At 40.6% G+C, this 24,169-nt stretch overlaps 1 protein-coding gene across 14 annotated transcripts in view; it reads right to left on the bottom strand.

The window, feature by feature from the left end:
- AIG1 (androgen induced 1) overlaps positions 1-24,169 on the bottom strand; it is a 242,083-nt gene that overhangs the window by 112,210 nt on the left and 105,704 nt on the right. The gene's annotated exons all lie outside the window — the stretch shown is intronic.

The following is a 24,169-nucleotide window of genomic DNA, read 5'->3' as shown; positions in this document are numbered from 1 at the left end:
ATAATGTGTGCAATATATTAAATTTAAAAAGCTGTATACAAACAATGTATTTACCGTAATGTTTAGAGGATAAAAGCAAATGAAAAAGCCCTGAACCAAATAAACCAAAATGGTAACAATGGAATCATGAGTCACGTTTTATCTTTATTTTTCTATAATGTTGGTTATATTATCTTTAAGATAAAGAACAATAATAAAAAGGAGAAGAGACACAGAGAAAAATAAAGCAATGATTGAATAAAGATGAAGATTAAGGAGGAAAGTACCAAGCACACTTAAGAATTTTTATTTATTTAAAAATTGCTTTTAGGTGTATATCTTTAGTCATTGATTAGGACTAAGGACTTGTTAATTTTATGAAGTATTTTATTTTAGTAATATTTTATGAACTATTTTATTTTATTGAACCCCACTCAATGGAGACATTCAGAATCCCACATAAACAAGTTCCTCTGGGGCAAGAGGTTAGGAAATGCTGCTACCTAAACATGATAGGCTAACATTCACTCCAAAGGCTTGGTCTTGAAGAACAGGCAAGATTCTGGTGTCCTAACCAAGACAGGAAAAGTGGCTTCTCCTGGCAAGCACCTTCCTGCAGGTAATGGAGCAGCATCACCTCTTCAGGAAGGAGGAGAAGTCATATCCAAAGGCAAGGGAGGCCCATGGGGGCAGGGATTTCTAGGTATTCTGAGTCCCCCAAATTAACTGCTCCAATTCCCTGGGCCCTGCTCTTTCCAGGACACCTGAAGACACTGCACATTCAACTAACATTATAATTTAAAATCCCACAGGACTGAGGCAGCTGGGTGGCTCTGTGGGTTATGCCTGGGACACTTGATTTCACAGCTCAGGTCGTGATCTCAGGGTCATGAATGGAGCCTCGCCTCCGGTTCTGTCTGTGCTGGGAGCCTGCTTAAGATTTTCTCTCCCTCTCCTGCCCTTCCTCCCCCTGCTCTCTCTTTCTCTCCCTCTCTCTCAAAACAAACAAAAATTCCACAGGATTAAATTTTGCAGGATTTAAATTTTTTATTAAAATAATTCTGAGACCACATAAAAGAATTTTTTTATATGACCATTCTTGGATTTTTCTTGTACCTTGAACCTGGTGTATGTGGTTTTGAGCTCCTCACTCTATTTCTCACCATAGGGGCCTTGACTATCTCATATCCTTTCCCGTCTTCGATGGCAGTGGTAATCCAAAACCTTGCCCTCTCTCCATGAGCAGTTGATGCTAGATGAACACAGATGCATTTAATTAAGTCATTCACCACTGGGCGCCATGAGCTGTTAGAATCACATTCTGGATATCAAATAGGACTTTGCACTCTACCTAATCTAGGTCAGAGAATCAATTCCTGATTTCTTCATATTTCCCCGAGAGTCTGTTTTCTGAAAACCCACTCCCAGAGTCAATTTCCATATCAAGGATAGTTCTTGGGGATCCCTGGGTGGCGCAGCGGTTTAGCGCCTGCCTTTGGCCCAGGGCGGGATCCTGGAGACCCCGGATCGAATCCCACATTGGGCTCCTGGTACATAGAGCCTGCTTCTCCCTCTGCCTCTGTCTCTGCCTCTCTCTCTCTCTGTGTGTGCCTATCATAAATAAATAAAAAAATTTTTTAAAAAAAGGATAGTTCTTGGTTATAGGCAACAGAAACTGATCTGATCATAGTTTACCCAACAACAACCACCTCCGCCCTCCACACACACACAATATTTGGAAGGACACCCAGGGCTCATAGAACTAAATGGAGTCTGAAAGATCAGGCTTATAAATTACCAGGAACAAGAGCTCTAGTGGCGTTGGTTGTGGAAACCAAGCAAAATCTCACTAACAAGCTGGTTCAAGTTCTCTGTTAGAAAGAAATTATGAAAAATAGTGAAAAGAGTAAAAAGATCTTATTCTTATGTGTGTGGTATGGGTAATGAGAAAATCCACCATTGACCTAATTGTGATTTTTATCATTATTTGTGTAACCTTGCATTCTATACTTCTGAGCCTTAATAACACCCTCTGTAAAATGAATAACCAAGTGAGAGCCTGTTTAACTATGGCTCCCTTCTAACTTTCATGATCCTTGAGTTTATACCAACAGTGGGAACCAGTCTACGACTCCTTCTCTCCCGCTCCTAGGCATCTGGGGAGGACGTGCTAAGGAAGTACAGGCCACTTCTGTTAAAACCCTGATATGGCCACAGAATCCTTCTCAACACAGAGCTCCAGATAGCTACTAGCCATCAGCTGGAGTTTGCATAGAACGGGAAATCAATTTGCCATTCCCTGTCTGTACTATATTGTTCTGCTTTCACAGGATGAGCTGAACCAGAAAAGCCAAGATATCCTAAGAGCATCAGGCAAAGTCTTTGCTGAAAAGAATCCTAAAGACTAGCTCGTGCCCTGCTGCTAAACATCAGTTCAGCTTGTAAAATCTCCCTGGTAACACAATACAATAAGGTATCATCCAGTCAGCCTGGAAGTTTTATCATATAATTCAAACACCTTTGGGGAGCTCTCAGCGTGGTATTCTTCATTCAGTTCTTACAAACCATGTTTTTTTTGTCCAGTCTCCTTGTCCACACACCTGACGACTGTTCCATTTATATTCTGCTGGAATCCTCCAAACTGAGCATAATAGAACTGAGGGAAACCTAGAAAAGCCCTGGGTCTGATTCACTTGGTCTTCATAATCAAAAGAGTCTGGAAACAGAAATGTCAGAACTTTGTAAAATTCAATCAGGATAAAGTAAGGGAGAAATGGTCTACTGTTTCAAAATGAAGCAGGAGCCTTGATAATTTTTCTCTTCCAAATCAGAAGATTCATCTCACCAAGTAAGAGGCATTAATTAGGGTTAGATTGTTGAGTCACAAAGACTGGACATCTCCGTGCCTTGGAACAGGGATACATAAGTGGCAGCCCATAGGCTCAATCCAGCCCACCACCTATTTTTGTATATTGAAATTTTTTTTTAACACAGTCACTTGAGTGCATGTGTTGTCTGTGGCTGCCTCTACAATGAAACAGCAGGGCAGAGCAGTTGAGACAGAGATGATATGGCCTACAGAGACTAAAAGGCTTATTAACTAGCTCTTTGCTAAACAACTTCATAATTTATTTGTAACTTGTAAGTCTGTAAGTTGTTAACTGCTGCCTTCCAGTGTCAATGTAGTTCTCTCACATCAATAAGCCCAGAGGTCAGCAACAGAGGAGTTAAGAAGAGAAGGGACTCCTTTTGTCTCTCTGCTTTGACATCCTTGCACACGGCTTTCCTCATCAAGACCACCTTATGGTCCAGAATGGCTTCTGAGACTCTCATTTCCATTTCTAAGATGTAGGCTAGAAGAAAGAGGAAAAAATAGAAAGGTAAAGGGCAGGGGGATCCTCCTGATGACCCCTGAATCAACAGCCTTCCTGGAGTTCCACAGAACATTTCCATTTCCATTTTATTTGGCAGAACTTAGCCATCTGCCCTATCTAGCTGCAAAGGAGACTGGGAAATAAAGATTTAAAAAAGTTTTTTTTGGTGGCCATGTGCCCAGCTAAAAATAAGTCTATTATTTTGGAGAAAAAAGAGTGTGCACTGAGTTAACAGGTAGTAGTCTTGGCTACAAGACACTAGTAAAATCACCTGTAGCAGATTTACAGGTAATTGATAACCTTGTTCCATTTGGGGGTGGAAGTTTTTGAAGAATGAAGATTTTGTATTCTGGCATTATAAATAGTGCTTCTTTTGTCTTATGTTTAATCACTTGATATATATATTAGTTAATTAATATCATTGATTGCTTTAGTTCATTCTGGCTCCTTTTTTTTAAGATATTATTTATTAATGAGACACACACACACACACACACACACACACACACAGTGGCAGAGACACAGGCAGAGGGAGAAGCAGGCTCCATACAGGGAGCCTGACATGGGACTCGATCCCGGGTCTCTAGGATCAGGCCCTGGGCTGAAGGCAGCGCTAAACCACTGAGCCACTTGGGCTGCCCCAGGCTCCTTTTTAAAAAAAGATTATTTATTTATTTCAGAGTAGGGGGAGCGGCAGAGGGAGAAAATCTTCAAGCTGACTTCTCACTGAGCATGGATCCTGAGGCAGGGCTCCATCTCATGACCCATGAGATCATGACCTGAGCTGAAACCAAGTCAGATGCTTAAATGACTGAGCTTCCCAGGTGCTCCCATTAGGATTCCTTTAATAAAAGTATCAAAAGTATCAAAACAGGGGACCATTGCACACAAAAGGCCCCTCTTGTCTCAGGCATACCCACTTAAAGCTCTTCTACATTCAAAAAGTATCATACTTTAAAAAAGTATTGAGCATTGGGAGGTTTAAACAACAAACACTTATTTCTCACAGTTCTGGAGTCTAGAAATCCAAGACCAAGGTACCAGAAAATTTATGTGTCTGTTGAGGACCTGGTTCCTGGTTCATAGCCAGCCTTCTTCACACTGGCTTCTTCTCATGTGGTAGAAAGAGAGTAAGAGAGTTCTTTGGGGTCTCTTTTATAAGAGCACAAATCCAATTCATGGGGGCCCCACTCTCATAGCCTTATCACCCCCAAGGGCTCCACTTCCTTCTACCATTGCCTCTTGGGTTAAGATTTCAACACATGCAGGCTCCATGCAGGAGCCTCTCCCTCTTCCTGTGTCTCTGCCTCTCTCTCTCTCTCTCTGTCTCTCATGAATAAATAAATAAAATCTTAAAAAAAAAAAAAGATTTCAACACACGAATTTGGGGGGAACACAAACATTTAGTCCATCGCAGTAACTGGCTGATTCACTCATACAACAAGACCTTCTGAGGACCTACACTTTTTCAGGCATGGTGTGAGGCAAAGGCTAAGTGCAATGACTCCTAGTCCCTGTACTCAAGGAGTCTGAGTCAACTAGAGAGAGAGGAAGCCCATAGATAACAGCCTTTCAGGGAGAGAAGACTCCTCGGGAAGCTGGTACTGGCCCACCATGGAAAGCACACAGGAAGGTCTTAAGACTTGCACTAAATGCCATGGAACTAGATGGAAGTACTTTGTAGGGTGATGAACTAGAAGCAAGGGCATTCCAATATGAGGGAGTAGCACTGTAAAGAAATGAAGAGAAGAGAGAGTGGATGTATAGCCTGGGTGAGCACAGGGTGTGCCAGAAGGGGGGGCCCAAGAGATCATCTAGAGAGGTGGGCATGGATCACTTCTAGAACACAGGGGACCATTGAACACAAAAGGCATGAGTTTCCCCTGGATGGTGATGAGTAGGCACTGAGGGGGTACCACTTAGGAGAGGGACAAGACCAATCTGTGTTTCATAAGGATCATTCTGGTCATAGTGAGAACCGATTGAGGTGGACTGGGGGGTAGGAAGACAGCAGGAGTCTTCCATTCACCCCTTGTCATGTATTTTGCAATTGTGTTTAAGTATGATCTCATATTGTAGTAGAAGATCCATCTACCCAATGCTACTTAAGCAATAAAATGGATAAAAAGAACCTATATTCCATTTAATCTTCTCATTCTGTGAAGCCCCAACTTACGTGGGAGGTAACGGGGGCTCAGAAAAGTGAAGTGGCTACAATCTCACAGCTAGTGAGTGGCAAAGTGGGGCTTGCATTAAGGTTTTCTGATCCCAAGTCCAGTACTCTTTTTAACAGCATGTTGAGAGCAACAAGCATTCCAGACTCAACCTGTCACCCCTAAATCCAGTCCAGGCAGTACTATTTGCATATCTTGGCAGTAACATATCTTAGTGGCTTTAAATGTAGGAAAACACGGAGGCATTTCCCGTCAGTCACTTTATGAGGCAAGATATCAAGAGTATTTTATTAGGCTTTGGCAAATATTCTTAATAGGAAAAATCAACCATATATTTTATTATTCTTTTGTTCGGTGCTGTGGCAATTATTCAAACGCTATGTTTCTCTACGATTCCAACTTTCTATTTGATTACAGTCCATCTTTCATCATTTATGTGGGGAGTAATAAGAATTCTCAAAATAGACTTGTTTCAAGTTTCAAATCAACTAAATTAAGTAATATTTTTACTTTTTAATTACTCTTACAGATTTCTGTCTTCTCAGAAAGAACTTTCCAGATATCTGTTCCCTCCCATGACCTCCATGTTTGAGTTAGAGGTTGCCCCTCATTTATTCTGCTATCCTATATTCTGTCAAAACACTTAAAAACCTGCACTGTGATTGTTAGTTTTGTCTTTTTCTCCACTAGGTAGTAAGATCCTTAAAGTCAGCAATAGAATATGTATTTATCTTTATATCTCCAGGCACTCCAACAGCATTTAATAGCCTGCCATAACTATCTGTACGTTGATTAATAAATGGAGCCACAATATAACTAAACACACAATTATATTTAAAATGGTACTATGATAGAATATTTAACACATTTTCCTTAAAAACCTACCTTTGCTATAATTTTACTGCAAAGAAGCAGAAGCCCCAGGAATGACGTCAGGGGTGTAGAATCCAGTGTGACTATTTAAGGCTCCATTCTGACATTTGTTAAGACTTAGGATCACGATGCTTTTTAAGGAGCAGATCCAGAGATGACTGCTTCGTGCTTCCATTTCTTCCCCTCCATCACATCCCACGCAAAGCATAGGCTCTACAGATTAAATCTGCCTTTCTTGGTTTCAAAGCAGAAAGTCTTTCTGTTATGCTGAGCTGCTGCCTTATGAGAATAGATGTTTGCTGGGCAGACAGGCCTTTAAAATTCACTTTAATTTCTATTGTTTGACTGTTCTCTGTGCTGGTACCTCGCCAACAGGAGCTTCTAAGTTTTGGTCCAAATGAGAGCTAAACTCAAGGGCCCCTCTTGTCTCAGGCATACCCACTTAAAGCTCTTCTACATTCATACATCTTACCTTTTCTCCTCAAGATTAGAGCACCATCTGGTCCCACATTTACATTTTATGACTCAGGCTTAAGGCCTGAAGAGGTGTCACCATAAAGTAAGGAGATATCTCCCCTAGCATATCAAAACTCATAATCTGGTCAGTCCTTTGCTCAGAACTGCCACCTTTCAGAATTGCCTTAGGCCCTTTTCCTATCCATGCCCTCACCAGTCTGGAGCTCTAGATGGTTCTTTCCACCCTGACTTTTCTTCTCTACCTTGTGGGGCAGAGAGGGGCACAAAACCCAAATCAAACTTTGTGCAGGGCAATGGGGAGCTGAGGGCTGATCATTTTCCTCCCTCCCTGTATGCTCCTTTCTGTCCTAGGGCGGCTGGCCTTAGAGGAGTGTGTGTGTGGATTTAAGAAATACAACTGCTGAGCTCCAAAGATTGCAGTATTGCTGAGAAGAGAAGATGGATACGAGAATGAACTGGAATCATTAGGCAAAGTACTTGGTCTTTGAAGATAGGTGGAATTTGAATTATTGGTGGCTTACCACTGCTTCTCAAGCCAGGCCAGTTTTGCTCTCCAGGGGACATCCAGCAATGGCTGGAGGCATTTTTGGTTCCTCACACTTTGGGGCAGGAAGGGTTATTACTAGTGAGAGGAGGCAATCAATGTTGCTAAACGTCCTACAATACACCCCCTTCCCCAGAACTAGCCTAAATATTCAATACTGCTTAAGCTAAGACATGCTGGCCTAGACAAAGGACATTCAGAACAGGTAGGTGTCACACTATAAGAAAGGAGGAAAACATAGAAATTAACTTATTGTTGGAACTAAAAATAGTCATTCAGATGACATCTCATCAACCTCCCCTCTGCTAATGTTTGCATATGAGGCACTTATGCAGACATTTTCACATATAAATATTCTTTTACTCTTGGCATAGAATATAAGTAGGAGACCTGTGGCTGGCTTTTGGTGCTCCCTGAACTTGGTTAGTCCACTCTGGTAATTTTTTCACTTTTTCAGAATCATATGCTCTGTAGCTCCTTCATGGCACGAGTCACCACAAACATTTGTGCCATTCTTATCTGCAATATGCCTCTCCTATAATGGTATTAAGTTTCACAAGACCGGGGATGGGGTCTATTGTGCATCCCATTTGTTCTAGGACCCAGCCCAGGATGTAGTATATAGAGGAGGAGAAAGGCAGCTAAGAGAGTAAACGCTGGCATCAAACTGCCTGGGATTCAATCCACACTCCACCTCTAATCCATGGTGCAACATCAGGCAGTCACTTTACTTTTGCCAAGACTTAGTTTCCTCATCTATAAAAACGGGGATACAAGGCGCTTGCCTCACAGGTAAGTTAATATGTGCAAAGTGCTTAATGAATATTTGATGGTGAGTGAAGCCTCAAAAAGCAAACAAAGATGGGGTTGAACATCTGCCTGCAATCCAGCAAAACAGAAAATGAGCAATAAAGACAAATAAAGAAAACACCTGGCTTTGACTTTGCAGGAGTTTCTAAATGTAATATTTTTTCTTTTTTGTGATGTAACAAATGTGGAAAGCTGTTTATTAATATTTACAGGCAAAAGCAGTGAAAGCCTTAACAGGATATACATCATGGCCATATTGATTTTACTTCACAATAAATGTTCTACTCAGTGTCTCTGCTACGTCCAGTTTTCTCACTATATTTATTACTATAGGTTAATTTCATTTTTTATCGTCTCCTGATAAAAACTGATTTATGGCACTATGGTAAGTCAATCTAAAAAAGAAATTTAGCAGTTTTCTGTGGTTAAACACCACTGGTATAAAAGTTACTTCTTTCTGCATTCTTACATTCTTCTGTATCCTAGGGCTCTTTCAAGCCCACAAAGGGTTTAAATCTTAATTGTTCTGTAATTGATATTTTCTTAAACTTTACTGTGCTCTTTAGATTTACTCTCCCTGTGGGTCTCGATCCTTTACTATCCTTCATTTTCTCTTGGTGATTTCCTGGTATATATCTTGCAGAAGCTCCAGAGAGAAGCCTGACTTCTAATCACTCATTCATGCAATTATTCACTTGATACTTAGGAATCACTTATTGAGCACCAGTGTATTCCAAACTCTGCTCCCAGCTTCCAGGATGAGCAGTAAACACACAGGTGGGGTTCTGCCCTCCTGGAAGGGCATCCCTGAGGGCAAAGAAAGACCATAAGAAAATAAAGAAGCAAATGAACAAGTTAATTTCTGATGCTACATGAAGCAAGTCAAAGGCATGATTGTATTGGTTTTTTTTATGGCTGCTATAACAAACTACCAAAACTTGGGGACTTAACACAAAATCTTTGTTATAGTTTCTGGAGGTCAGAAGTCTGACATGGGTTTGCTGGGCTACAATCCTTCTGTGTACTCTAATGAAGAATGCATTTTATTGCCTTTTCCAGCATCTTGAAGAGACCCTATTCCTTGGTTAGTAGTCCTTTCTTCCATCTTCAGAGCCAGCAATGGCCTGTGGAGTCTTTCTTACATCTCATTGCTCTGACATTGAGTCTTCTGCCTCCCTCTCCCACACCTAAAGGACCTTGTGAGCACACTGGGTCCACATATATACACCTGGATAATCTCCTTACCTTAAGGTCAGCTTATTTATTATTGATGTGCATTCCAGTTACAATCTCAACTACACTCCAGGGAATAGAACATGGGCTTTTCTGGGAGCCATTGGTCTGCCTACTACAATGATATAAGAGGGACTAGAATTTTAGTGTCTTGTTTGCTATCTACATAGATGTTCAATAAATTCAATACTTAGGAAATAGATCAGAACTATAACATTTGCTTCTTGTTAAATCATCAGAGCTGTGTTTCCTTTACTGCAAAATCAGTAAGGGGTGGAATGATTTCAGCCAATCTTTCAGGTAAACACAAAGTTGTGCCAGTGCAGGACTAGGCTCAGGAGGAGACGTGAGGCTATAGAGGAGAAGCTCCCTCTGCATTTCACTGGCTTCTCCTCTGGGGCTGGTTCTAGGCCCATCATTAGGGCATGGCTCTGGTGGTGATCTCTCAGCCCTTCCTCTCATCAGCCCCACTTTCAGAGGGCTCCACTACCTTGATTTCTCTTGGCTGTGACAATTTTCCTGAACTATAAAATGGAAGGTTTTTTAAAAAAATCTTAGGATAAGGAAACTGGATTTTAGAAGAGCTGGGGGAAATATCTGAAATGGTTGAGAAAGGCTTTTTGGTTGGTGAATGTGAGATTAGAGAGTTTTATGGGGTTGCTTTACGCAGTATGAATATGGTGAGTTTAATTTTTAATTTCTGCAATCTTGTTTGATTTTATGATGCCACTATTTTGCTGGATGCATCCAAAGCACATTGTTCTTCCTCCTCACTAAATTATAGCCTTCCGTTCCTCAAAATGTCTCATAAGAATTAAGCCTTGACAGTCTAACAAGACCTTGCATCGCTGACCCTTCCTGCCCCCCGATTATATAACCGAGTTGGCTGCTTATGTGTCACTTTGCTGCTTTTGTTTGTAATCCATCTATTTTACTCTGGATTCATGGCTGTGTTCTCCATGCAGCTGAAAGCTCTCAGCATGAAGGGAGGAAGTGGCCCATTGCTCTTATTTTGCTTGTGCTTCTGCACAATGGCTACAGAGTTCTGTGGCCAAAAGTTGCTGAATCTGATTATCTTAATAAAGGGTGTTGTGTGAAAGTGTTGCAGAAAAATATTAATTTTATTTCTTAGCTAGCTTTTACCTGCACAACCAACCATAGGCCGTGTCCACCAGAAACGTTGGGGAATTAGATTTTCAGAGAAAATTGCTAATGCCAAACCACATTTGAACACTTGAGAAGGCCAATTCTACTCATATGAGGATAAAACCCAGCAGTACATTCCTTAGCATACTCTCTCCAGATGTCATTCTCATCTCACTTTATACTGAGTTAGACCTAATTAGAAATTACCATTCACCCAGAAATTTTTATTTCTTTATAGAATGGCCACTGAAATATCTGACCTACATGGTAAATCAAATCTGAAATACCCTAAATTAAAGACATGCCTCAAAAAAAAAAAAAAAAAAAAAAAAAAAAAAAAAAAAAGACATGCCTCTACGAACTGCAATTCTAAGAGGGAAAAATCTAGGCAAAAAAAAAAAAAGTTATGTTTATGCTTAGCAAAATGAACTGTGAAAAACTGGAAATTTATTTCCTTTGTTTCCTATTTTTTCCTTGAACCAATCCTAAGGATTAAATATCAATACAATCTCATTTGCACTGATATTGTACTTTCTTTTGGAATTGGGAACAGGGAAGAACCCACCTTCCATGTCTCAGAAGGCAAGCTCTCTGAGCTTTCATTCTGCCACAGAAGCTCAAAGAACTGGCCACACCTCAGCTCCATGGACAGCTCCACAGCTGATTACATTGTGTTTATAATGCAAATTGAAGGTGTGTGTGTGTGTGTGTGTGTGTGTGTGTGTGTGTGTGTGTGTTGTAATGGTTACAGGAATCTAAATTGAAACTTTGCTACATGTAGCTATAATGTTCACTTAGATAATTTCTTTTTTTTGTAAACATAGTTTCTTACAAAATCTTAGCTTGCTGCTGCTATGGAAGCAATGACATTAACAGAAATAACAGTGGTGCCACAAATCTTCAGGGATTTTTTTTTTTTAATGGAAAGGAAAATTCTAAAACTAAAAATATACTTTTTATTTGCAACTATGGGAATACAAACACCAGAAAAACACAAGAGGACTGTATAATTGGGACATGGGAGGTATGCTATCTGCCAGTTTTAGGGAAAGGACAGTCATGGGATGGAATCTAAGTCTTAGTCATTACAACTTGGTCAAAAGAGAAAAAAATCTGCATTCACAGAAGAAATGATATCTGGGAGGGAGAGACAACTTCCTCAATTTGCTCCTCCACACACTGTTTGCATTACTCTTATGGGGTAGGGGGTGTTCACCCTAATACCTCCTGAGTTTATATTACTTATGACATCATAAACCCTGCTCCCCACCCCCGGCATACAGTTTTTAAACACAGATAACCACCTACCGCAGAGATACTATTGCCTATTTATTTTAACTATTAATCTTAATTGATATTTATTTTACAGAATCCATGGAAAAAAGTCCAGATCTAAAATTATTTGAAATAATAAAAGAAATACCTTCTTCTTTATCTCAGCTGTGAACATCGACACCAGTTGGATTTGAAGGCCTATTATTAGGATCAGTGGGCTAGCTCATTTAAATTGGCCTCTATTAGCACTATCAGCAAAGACCATGACATGGTTTTCTGCAGGCTCAAACTTAATGATCTTTTGATTATAGCTGTAAATTATTTATATCAAAATGTTAATTCATAAGACTTGGTTACTGAAAAATTTTTTTCCCATGTACTTTTTTTTTCTTTTATATCTTTTGCTTTCTATGGATCTTAAAAGTTTTAGGGCATTATACATAGAAATGTCACTTTCTGTATTTTTAAATTCACTGTAAGGCTAAGGGAAGTTTACAATAAAAAAGCAAAAAACTGGCCTGTGTTTCTCTTATCAAATAGATATTCAATACCCCTGGAGATTGAAGAAGAGGAGAATGGGATGTATGCCCTCTGGTAGCAGGCTGAAGTAGCATTTTCATTTCTCATTTCCAAAGTTGAATATATTCTAGCATGAATGTTTTTATTCCACTAAATTTTACATCAGTTAATTGATTTAACAAAATACGATTCCAGATTTTTGTAACCGGGAAAATGTGATGGTTAAAGATTGAAGACTACATTGAGAAAGAAAGAAAAATTGTTACTTAAAATAGGTCCAGAATGACCCCATGCCAGAGTTACATCAGCACTGCACTGAAGAAAAGTTGCCTCCTCACTATTTACAATGGATAGTGAAGAATTCAATTTTGATTTTTGCAGCTGGAGCCATGTCATACATGTGGCTGTGTCAGTTTGCATTGAAGTCTGAATCTGACAACATGACTATATAAACACTTGGAGCCAGCAGAAACTTAAAAATAAAAGTTGTGGAACAACATAGCCAGATATCTGGGTCATTGAAAAGATTCAATAAATGGATAGATAGAGACAATGACTAATGGTTTAGAGGAGTGAAATTAGAGAACAATTATAGTGTATTTCCATTGGCAAGTTTATCAAACACTGATTCCTCAAGTACTTTTGCGATCCATAAATTCTCATGGTCTATGCTTTCTTTCTGCCCTGGAATCTGTAGTTTATTAAAGACTTTAGTTTGGGGAATTCTTTGCTGCTGGCTGAAAGAACGCATGCATGCCCTGGGGTGTTATAATAGCACATTAGTGCAACATTACATTAATCAATGGCACCACAGACATATACTATTTTAAAAAGAAAACAACTGCAAAATCCACATATGTGTTGTCTGGGCAAGTGAGATTCTGACTTGGCAAAACGTCACATTCCAAATTCAGCCATCCTGAAATAAATCCAATTTGTACACTTTACATCAACAATAGAAAACACTGATTGAGCAAAGGTAAGGTATTTATGCATCCATCATTTATCACCGGAATATATAATACAAAAAGAATGAGATATGATGCCAAAGAGAAACATTCCTTTAACATTAATTAGCAAGCTTCTAAAGATACCAATCAAAAGGATACACACAGGCAGATCTGAGTCAATCAACACAATCCAACAGCTCTGTGCATACAACAGGAGCCAAGCCACAAGCACTACAGTTTTGAACACCTGCCAGAATGTCACCCTCATGTGGCTCTGTGTTTTTATCCAGAAGAGGCTTGGAAGAGATTATCTGGATAATTTGTACAAAGCGGATTTCACGTTTTGCTACTCAGGCCTAGGTTCATGACTGGTCTGCTCAATCCTTTAAGCATGGACTGGGAATGAAGCCACAGATGGGCTCATTTTCCAGGGAGACCGATTACCTGCCCATAGACCTGTACTACACCAGTACGCTGCTTCATGGGGTACATGAAAGGCACTGGAAATATGAGCCAAGAACCTTGCGGTGACTTCAGACTAAAGTCTGTGTGAGGCATGCCTCTGGTGAAACCAGTGAAGATACATGATCAGAATGAGGAAACAATCCAAAGGTAAAATATACGGTAAGTGAGTGGCTAGCCTAATTTCCATTATGTGAAACTTCCCTTCCACTAGCTAGCCTTGGATTACTTGAACTCTCTGAAAATAACTCCTTTCACTTTCTCTTGTTTTTATCTGAAAGTCTATCTTCTCTCTGGAACTCTTTCTCTTTGTGCTTATCTCCACAGAAGACATACTTCTCCACCATCCTAAGGACAATCCTTGACCTTTGCTGTCAACCTGGACTCCTCATATTGTTCAGAATCTTGTTCCATCAATTGTTTCTGTGGGACATTAAAGAAGACTATAAATTCTGTGTTGTTCCTGTTGTTGAGAGGTGGCATCAAGCTCCTTTCCCCTTGAATCCAATTTTGCCTATGGACTTTGGTCGATCAATAAGATGCAGAGGAAGTAATGCTCTGGGCTTTTGAGGCCATCCCTTAAGAAGCCTTGCAATTTTTCCTGGACCTCTGGGAGTACAAGTGGCCACTTAAGAAGTAGGAGACTGGTGAAGACATATGTAGGTGCTCTGGTCAACAGCCCCAGCTGAACACAGCCATCCAGCCATCCCCATCAAGGCACAAGACATGCCAGCTACAGACTACTGAGTGGTGGAGTACTTCACTCCCCTGAGTAAAGACCACTCTGTTGATACTATGTGGAACAGAAAAATCACCCAGCTAAGCACTGCCTCAATTCCAGGTCTACAAATTCCTGATACAGTATGGTTGTTGTTTTTGAAAGTCACCAAGTATTGGGGTAGTATGTTATGCAGCAATCAATGATGGAACAGAGTTCTTTTCATTTTTCCTTTTTCATCAGTTCTTTTACCTTCTATCTGATAGAAATCTGCCCAGTTCTTCCAGTGTAAAACCCTCTCTCAATCCTACCATAGAATACAATAAAGCTCTGCTCTCCTCAATGCTAACCATCTTCAAAAGACTAGTCTATACCACTGCTTCTGTGTCCTCATTTCCCACTCTTTAAACACACGGCAATCTGGTGTTCACAATCTTCATTCTAAAATGGCAGGATTTCAATGTTGGAAGGGACCTTAAAGGCCGCGTCATCCAGCCATATGTTCTCTCCTGAATTCCCCTCCATAAGGTCCCTTCTTAGTAGTAGGCGTCTTGACGATGCTCTAACAACTCAAGGAATGCAACACTTGGTGCCACCCAAGGATGCTCATTCTATCTTTGGATGTCTAAGATTATGAGGAAGTTCTCTGATTCTGCACAGAATTCTGTTTCTGTAAAGCTGCCATCCACTGGTCCTAGTTCTCTTGCTCCTAATTTTATAGAAAAAGCCTAACCTCTCCAATTTGGAGACAGCTGAAATCACCAAGGTAAGACATGAGTTAGGTGGTGGCAGAGGAGATGGAGAGCAAAGAATGTATCTTATGTTTATTCCAGTTGAAGACATTTTACGGTTACTTAAATCTGGATGCACCTCAAATCTATGTATAAAGTCACAGGGTGAATCCTATAGTCACTTTTTTTATCTTTCTCCAACGTCATTTAATTTAAATCTTGAACTGCCATTCTATGTAGTTGTGGGAAATGTGGAGACCACATAGACAGAATGATACAGCACAAATGATGGTTTAGGTGGTTTACTGTGAGGTCAGACTGCGGGGCTAGAATCCTGGCTGCAGTATTTTCTGGCTGTGCGACCTTGAGTAGCTCAGCTACTAAAACTATGGCTTCTTCCAGGGAAACTCAGTTCAGTTCAGTTCTCTCATTGTCAGATTCAAAATTCAAACAGTCAAATTAGGATTTTGCCCTTCCTTCTCTTTTTCCTACGGTAGGACCTGAATTCTAAGAAGACCCATATGTGCCCTGGCATCAGGAAGGAGACATCCAGTCTGCTAGCCCCCATTTCTGCTGATCTTTGCTGGGGGTGTTGGCGCACACTGTTATGTCACTGACATGGCTTCTGTTTCCACAGACTCCAGCACATGGAATCCACATCACATCAGCTGACGGTGTCCCTTCTGCAGGACACTGAGGCCTTTGGGAATCCCTCCCAGGGCAGCCTCTGGGGACACAGGGAATTTTAAGATATTTTCCATGTAGCCTAAACATCTCAACTAGTCATTGCTGCTTTTCCATTCCACCATCATGCTGCTGCAAGATTTCCCTATTAGGTGGGGCCTCTCCTGGAATGACAACTGGACACAAACCCAGGTCCTCTGGGATTTCCCCAAATGCTTCTGGGGTTTCTGTTTTCTCTCATCTCCAGGAGCACCAGGGCATGGCGTACCTTCTCAGGGTACTTCAGCATCTCGACCTCAGATTCTTCTGCTCATAGCTAAAATGTGATTTCCTGTGGAACACGAGGTTTCTCCGACCTCACCCTTCATTCTCCTGAACTCTACAAAATTGTCAGGCTTTGGCTCTTGATGGGCGAAGCAAACTTTGAAGGCGTTTTTTTCAAATTTATCTTTGGAAAAATTCGGTCTTGTAATTAACAAAGCAAAACAGAAGAAAATCAAAACCAACCCTGGCTCCAGAATCTCTGTCACATGACCCAACTGTACAAGTCAATAGCCAAGAATTTGCTTGTTTTCTGCAATTAGCTTGTCCCTGAAGCTAAAAGCCTCAGAGATATGAAGTAAAAGAGAATTACCAAGAAGGAGAAAACATTGGTTAGAGTTTTAAAAGCCAGTCCCATCATAACTACACTTGATTTGGTAGTGCTTACTTTATTCCTGAAAGCTGTCATTAAATTAAATTGATGGTACATCTTACATCAGAGGCACAGTAGGAATGAGAGGGAAAAGTAATCCAGTTTCTGTGCAACTTGGTGTAAGGGGTGGTGAAGAGGGTGCAAAGCCAGAACTGAATAACCTGGATTTAAATGCTAGGTGTCCCTGAGCAAGTTACTAACTTCCTCATCTGTTAAATAGTAATAGGAATAAAAATAAACTCATAGTTCCTATGAGGATCACACAAATTTCCTCATGGAGAGAACACTGGAACTGTGTCTGGAACAAAGCAGATAACCAAGTAACATTAGTTATTATTCTGTGTTGGTTGTGGAGACAGGTATAGAGGTGAGGAGAATTCTACTTATCAGATTCATCAGATTTACAGCTAACTTGCTAGTTCCTGAGATGGAACTAGACACATGTTCTTCTTCCTCCAAATCATTATGCCCATCCACTGGGAACCTAGACTCATAAAGCATGGATAGAAATGCCCGCCCTCCCTAGGAATGGAAAGTTTCCCCAGTTCCTCATCAAAGAAGAGAAGTAGGGTTACTTTTTTTCACCATTCTAGGCAGAGTAGAGAGTGGTAGAGAAGTCCACAGCCCATGGATTTCTAATCTGATTGACAGAAAAACAGCCTCTGCATCTCTTAGATGATTTGAGGAGTCACCTCTACTTAGAGAGCCCCTGGGGCTAGTCCTGACTGTAAGTGACCCACAAAATCCTTTACAATTTATAGCTTAAAGTCAACCGCAAATTTAAATTTATAGCCAGCACTGGTGCCTAAATCAAACTGCTATGTTGCAATGAAGTTATGTGGGTAAGCTTTATTTTTATGGCTTACACACTTTAGCTACTTTAAGGGAACAGGCTAGGCATCAAAGGACATCTCATAACAAAGCAGTATTTGCTTGGGCTTCCTAGTGGAATTATCCTGTGGACATTTTGCAAATAAAATGATTCACCTTATGGGCTGGAATAGCAATATGTAGATGGTAGTGACATCTACTGAAATGGAGAACAGGGAGGTACGTGGGAGTAGTCCAAATTCAGTTTTGGATGTGTGACACAAAAAATACCTACGAGAAATCTGAGTGGAGGTATCAGGTATGTCCAGAACTCAAATGAGATATCAATATGAGAGTTATGTTGACTTTTGTTGGGTGAAATCATAGAACAAGAAAAACACCTTCAGGAGAGATTGTAGGAAGAAAAAATCCAGGATTGGTCCCAAGACGCCACAATATATAAACGTTTAGGAGAGAGAAACCTGCAAAGAAAATGAAAAGCAGCCGCCAGGAGAAAACCAGAAGCCAAGAAGAGAGAGTTCCAAGGAAGAGGAAGTGGCTAGTTAGGTAAAATACTGCTTAATGAGTTAAGGGAAGTGAGGAGTAAAATATGGTCATGGAATCAGTCAACATGGTGACTATGAACCCTCCATATTGAACTGGAAGCAGTTTAGGTGGAGTGGTAGCAGGATTCTGATTTAGAGTGAGTTACAGAGTGAACGGGAGTCAGGCAGTGGAGACAATCTGTGGGGACAACTCTGTGGAGAAGCTTAGGCTGAAAGAAGTGGAGAGAGAAAGTAGAGATAAGTAAGCTCTGTGAGCAAAAGGGGTGCCAACAATTCAGTAGGCAGAGAGGGACAAGGATACAGAGGTGATCACATCAGGGATTCGCGTTGTTTTCAACATCGCCTGAAATCATTCTGCTGTTTTCACAGTGCTGTTGTTGTCATAATCCTCTACTCTAACAAAACTGGCCTTAAAAAATTCTTTATTCTCTTCAGTAGCGAATTCCTCATCTATCTACAGCTGCAGCTAGCAGTGTATGCAGCTGACTACCCACGCTAACCTCTCTGTGCTCCAACACTGTATCTGGAGATGGGCAGCTCATGTGCAGTCTCACCAGGGTCTCAAAAACATGTTCCTATAAAGGGAGAAATTTTCTCATCCAGGCCCTCTTTGCTCCCCTATTTCCTTTAATGGGGCATCCAGATACTCACACTTAAAACCATATTTTCCTTTTCTGTCATCAGGAAGCCATCTCATATTCTCTGGCTTGGAGACTTTCTCTTGATGGTCCCTTGCCCAGACCACTTTCCCTACCACTTCCATCTGTCAAAAACCTACCCATCCTTTAAAGCTTATGACATGTGATCCAGGAAACTCCACTGATCCTTCTAATTTGATGTGATCTCCTAACAGTTAAGCCCTTTTTGTGTGCTTCTCTTCAATTAGATTTATTGGGGAAACTGTCTTATCTGCCTGATTAGACTTTAAACTTACTAATTTTTGCATCCCTTGCATCACTAGATACAGGCACTCACCAACTTTTGTTTAACTGGCCAAAAGCAAATTAATAAATTCTTTAGATGAAATGAGGTTTTTTTTTTTTTTCCAGTTGTATGCATGCAGAATAAATAATACACTGGAAACTTAAGAATGCACTCAACTGGAGTGCAGAAGTGAGCTCATATGAACATTAGGGCACTGCCAAAAACTGCTTTTCTTTCCTGGAACAAGTATTTATTTAACTTTTTATTATGGTATGGAGTATTTCAAATATACATAAAAGTAGAAAGAATAGCATAATGAACCCCCATGAACCTATGATCCGGTTGCAACAACTCACAATATCTTCTCAATCTGATTTTATCTATTCATCAATCCCTCCTATTTCTTCCTGAAGTATTTTAAAGCAAACTCCAGACATCATATCATTTCACTTATATACCTCAGTAAAAATCTCTACCAGCTGAAATTTGGTTTATTATTTAACCACATGTCAAACCTAATGAAATTAATTCTAATTACTTAATATGATTTAATATCTAGTTTTTGGTCATATGTCCTCAATTTGTTGCAATCATTTTATTCAGAGAATACTTAATACTTATAGCCCATTTAAAGGCAATTTAGTTTTAGACATTAACTCTTGATTCTTTTAGCATATGTGCTGGAAGAGGTTAAGGAAAAAGGAGATACTCAATTTCTGAATTACTTAGTTTCCTTGATTCATTTTCTTCCCTCTTCAGCTACTGCTGTTTTATATCTTACTCATTATCATGTTCATAAAAAAATGGGAAGGAAAAGAAAGTGTGGCAGAAGCTACTATTTATTGGTTCCCCAATATCTTTTGTCCCCTTTCTCTAGAAGAATAGAAGTATCATCACAAGGCTAAAGATGACATTTCCTAGACTCTGTTGCAGTTAGATAGTCACAGGACCATGCAACTTTTTGAGGTCAAGTGATGTGTGCAATTTCTGGGTCATGCCTTTAACTGGAAAGCTGTGTGCTGGCTCTTCCCTTATACCCCCTTTTTAATGGCTTAAATGCAGATGTAGTGTGGTAAGCTAACTGCCACCAACCAGATGATGAACAACCCTAGAGGATCCAGAAGCAACCAGATGAAAGAGCCTGGAGCCCTAGTTGACCTCATCAGGAAGAGTTGGCCTGCCAACCTGCAGACCATCAGTTTTAAAGTACTGTTATTTTTGGTGTCTGTTAAAACAGCTGTCCTGATATCTTAATTAAGTTAGAAGGTAAAACTCAACAATGTCAGTATTATAAATCAAATGAAAGTTTTCTAGAAATCTAATGAGAGTTTCTGTTCCCTACATCACAGTCAAATGCTCTTTGCGTACATTTCCAATTATTACTAGCTATCATTCCAGTCTGGAAGCATGATAATCAACTGACATTAATTAACTCATTGTATACCACAACAAGCAGCAAAGTAGAAAGACTGGCTGGATTTGGTTCTAGACAAATTTAACCTTCCCTGCTACTTCCTAGCTATGAAGAAGCTATTAAAACTATGTGACACTTTAAATATCTTCAAAATGGGAGTAACAGAGTTCCCTTGAAGATTAATTAGAGAGAATAAATAAGTCTGCATCCATCAGAGGAGGGAACACAGTACTTGGCACAGAAAGGGTATCCAGAAAACGTTAATTTCATTCCCTTCGGCTCCATGTGTACATAAGTCCTAAGGGTCTGATATTTTCCAATAATCTACTATTCTATAGTCATTCATGTCTCTAGTACTTACCTCAAACAGCAAAAGTTATTGAACACTGATAGGGGCCCTGAGATTTACAAGGCCAACACACTTACAGATGAAAACCTTCTTTGAAGCATTATATGGTGCTTAGAAAGAAGCAGTGTATTAGTGTGATACTAGCCGATAGAGCACACTATCCTCTCATCTCAGGGTTTGTCTACTTTATGTAACACAGAGGTTCCCAGAGCATAAGGCTCTGCTCCATCCAGTTATTCAAGGGTCTGGACTGGCAGAGTCACTGGCCAGCCTGATAACAAGGGATGGGAGGATTATGTGGGAGGCATTTACAGGCCAGGCCAGGAAGTGATTTCATAACTTCCCCTCACATTCCACTCTCCCTGAGTCTTACCCTGAGACCTAACTGCAAGGGATGCTGGCAATTGTGGTCTGGTGAGTGCCCAGGAAGAAGAGACATAAATGTGGGGATCAGCTAGCAGGATCTGTCATAAGCAGTTACCCTGAAAGAATTTACTCAACTATTTTATTTAGCTTCGACTTGAGTACTGGGAGAATACACTTAGAAAATCTTGGCCAAAAACTCGAAAAGCAGTGTCTCACCAAAATCCTTGCATGATACAAGAAATGAATTTAGGGAAGATATTTTTTTTTTTTTTTTTTAAGAATTGATCAGGCAAAAATCTCCTGAACACTTCAAAGCGACTTCAGTAAGTAATACTAATCACTTAAAAAAAAAAAGTTTTAAGGACAGAAAACCCAAATCATTTTAGTCAGAAAACGACTCAAGCGTTGGATCATTTTTCTCTAGGAAAAAACAAGCACTTTTGTTTAGCGAAGGATTTGAACTTCTAAGGGATTTTCAAGAGTCATTAACTTCACGTCTTTTCCTAAACAATGGTGTCCTAGTTACTGGACCAACAGCACACAGGTGGCCCAGAAACCACACATGCATTGGTCACAGCCTCTGTGAGAGTCTCTCAGACACATGGCGAAACCTGCTAAGAGGCTGCAGACGATTATGTTTCATTATAATGATATTTCCAGAAATAAAGAGAATTACACATTAATAAAGCAATGGAACTATGCGGGTAACCATGACAACTGCTGCAAATTTAATAACATTTTATACTCCTCAAGAGTTTTTCTTTTCTTTTTTTTTTTTTTTATTGCCAGAAAAATGAGAGAAGTTCTGACAAAGAGCTAAGAAGCACTATGTCTCTCATCTGTACACTCACAGTTCCAAAGATGTCACGGGTATGCTCAGCACGTGATAATATTGACTTCACAGCAGCCTCTGGAAACGCCCCTCCTGGTTCCCACATGTCTATTTATCTTGAAAGATGGTTACAGCCTGGAGCCCACAGTCCAGTGTCTTTAAATGACATCTGGTCAGAGAACTGCTTCTCCAAGTCCCATTTCATTTGTTTTCAAAATACACTTCTCTTTTTGGTTCTCACCAAAGCCAGTGGCTCTCATACATGTCTACAGAAATTTCTGGAGTTTCCTAAATAACAAAATCAAATTTTGAAACATTTTATTTTTTAAAAGATTTTATTTTTAAGTAATTTCTACAGCCAACCTGCGGCTCTAACTCACAATCCCGAGATCAAGCATCACACTCTACCGACTCAGCTCGCCAGGCGCCACTTAGAACATTTTAAAAAAAGACATAATCTAAATTATGCCGCCTTCCAATTAATCAAATCATCTTTCTGCTTTTGTTGTGCTGACAAATGAGAAGTCACAAATGAGAAGGATTATTTTAAAGTTTCCCTTCCTCCTTCCTCAACTCAATAAGTACATAAACAAGTAATTCTTTTTTTTTAAAGATTATTTATTTATTTATTCATAGAGACATAAAGAGAGAGAGAGAGAGACGTAGAGACACAGGCAGAGGGAGAAGCAGGCACCATGCAGAGAGCCCGACGTGGGACTCTATCTAGGGTCTCCAGGATCACACCCTAGGCTGTAGGCGGCACTAAACCACTGCACCACCGGGGCTGCCCCAAGTAATTCTTTTTAACATTCTTCTGCATAATCGCCTATGATCTGGCCTTATCATGTACAGATTAACATTCAGGTCAATATAGAAGATATATCCCGGATGATGGTACCTTCAGTGGCAGAGAGAAGACCAAAGGCCAATCCCAGGTAGCTGGGAAGCTTCTGACCCTCCTAAAGACCTATGTCAGAAATAGTGTCTCTTTCACTGGGAGAAAATGATAGTCTCGAGGGGTTGAGGTCGTCAAGGAAAAATTATCCATCCCTCAGGTACCGTTACTCCAGCTGCCCATGTTTCTGGTTCAGGTGAAAAACGAAGCAGTTCATCTTCCCTCACTCCCAAAGCGCCATATAGGTGAGATTATGTTATTGTTTTTCACTATTTAAGCAGGCTCCTCTCCTCTTCTCTCTGTGGCTCGTCCCCATTTTGCAGCTCCTGGGCACCCATGGCAGTCACTGTCCTTCTCTGATGGAACCTCTGTGAGCCCAGGATGTTCCTTCTTCCGGGAGTGCTCTTCTCTGGGGCTCCTCCACCCCCTTCTTCCCTGGGCTAGTTTCCTGTGCCCATGACCTCCTTCTCTGTCTTCTCTCTTTAGTGTATGCCCTAGCCAAGACGCTATTCCCAGCCTATGCCTCCCTCCTAAACCCAGGCTGTCCCTGTCGCTTCTTCCCCTCAACCCTGAAGTGGGAAGCCTTCTAAAATGACTCCCTGATCCCACTTTCCCTCTGTTTAAAATCCTCAACAAGTCCCCAAAGTTAGTAGGATCACGTTCCATCTCCTTGGCCAGGACACTGGGAGCTTCTGGCTCGGTCCTGAGTGACTACCCAGTGTCACCTCCTGGCACCTCTTCCACAGCAGGGTCACACTATATGCAAGTTTGTCCTGCCTCTGCTTTCCTCCCCCTGGGCTGCCTTTCCTTCCTTTCCCCATCTCTCTAACATGTAAATCAGACCTTCTTCCTCACACAAGCCTTTTCCATGATTTATCATTTCTGAAAGATAAAACCTAAACTAGTTTTTGGTACATAGGGCTCTTGCAGATCTCACTCCCTGCTTCCTTCTCTAACCACACCTCCATGGATGCCTCATATTTTATTCTGCTCCCAGATAATCCAGTTATTTTGAGTCCCTAAACTCAGCATGAATGGAAGCTGTTCCCCACATCATCACATCTGCTCTAAACTTTCAACTTCAGCTCCCCAAAAGTAGTCCCTGGAAATCTTCCCTCTTCTACCCCTTCTCGGAGCTTCAATGGTCTCTCCCTTGACCGGCTGTTCTTTAGAGGAACAAAACCAGTGCCCCGAGTGGTCCCAGGCACAAGAGAGTTAAGCAAATATATGTAGGGCAAATACCTGCAAAAGCATTAATCTCTTACTGTGACTCTCCTCATTCCCTGGGGAGGCCCAATAGTTCTATTCACAATGGAGCATCTATTCTTCCAGCGTGAATGGACAGAGAGGATCCTATTTCTTTGTCTTTA

Source organism: Canis aureus, chromosome 1 (genome assembly GCF_053574225.1).
Source record: "Canis aureus isolate CA01 chromosome 1, VMU_Caureus_v.1.0, whole genome shotgun sequence".
In the NCBI taxonomy this organism is placed as follows: domain Eukaryota; kingdom Metazoa; phylum Chordata; class Mammalia; order Carnivora; family Canidae; genus Canis; species Canis aureus.
Note: the sequence above shows the minus strand (reverse complement) of the source record. Positions and strands in the feature narration are given on the sequence as shown.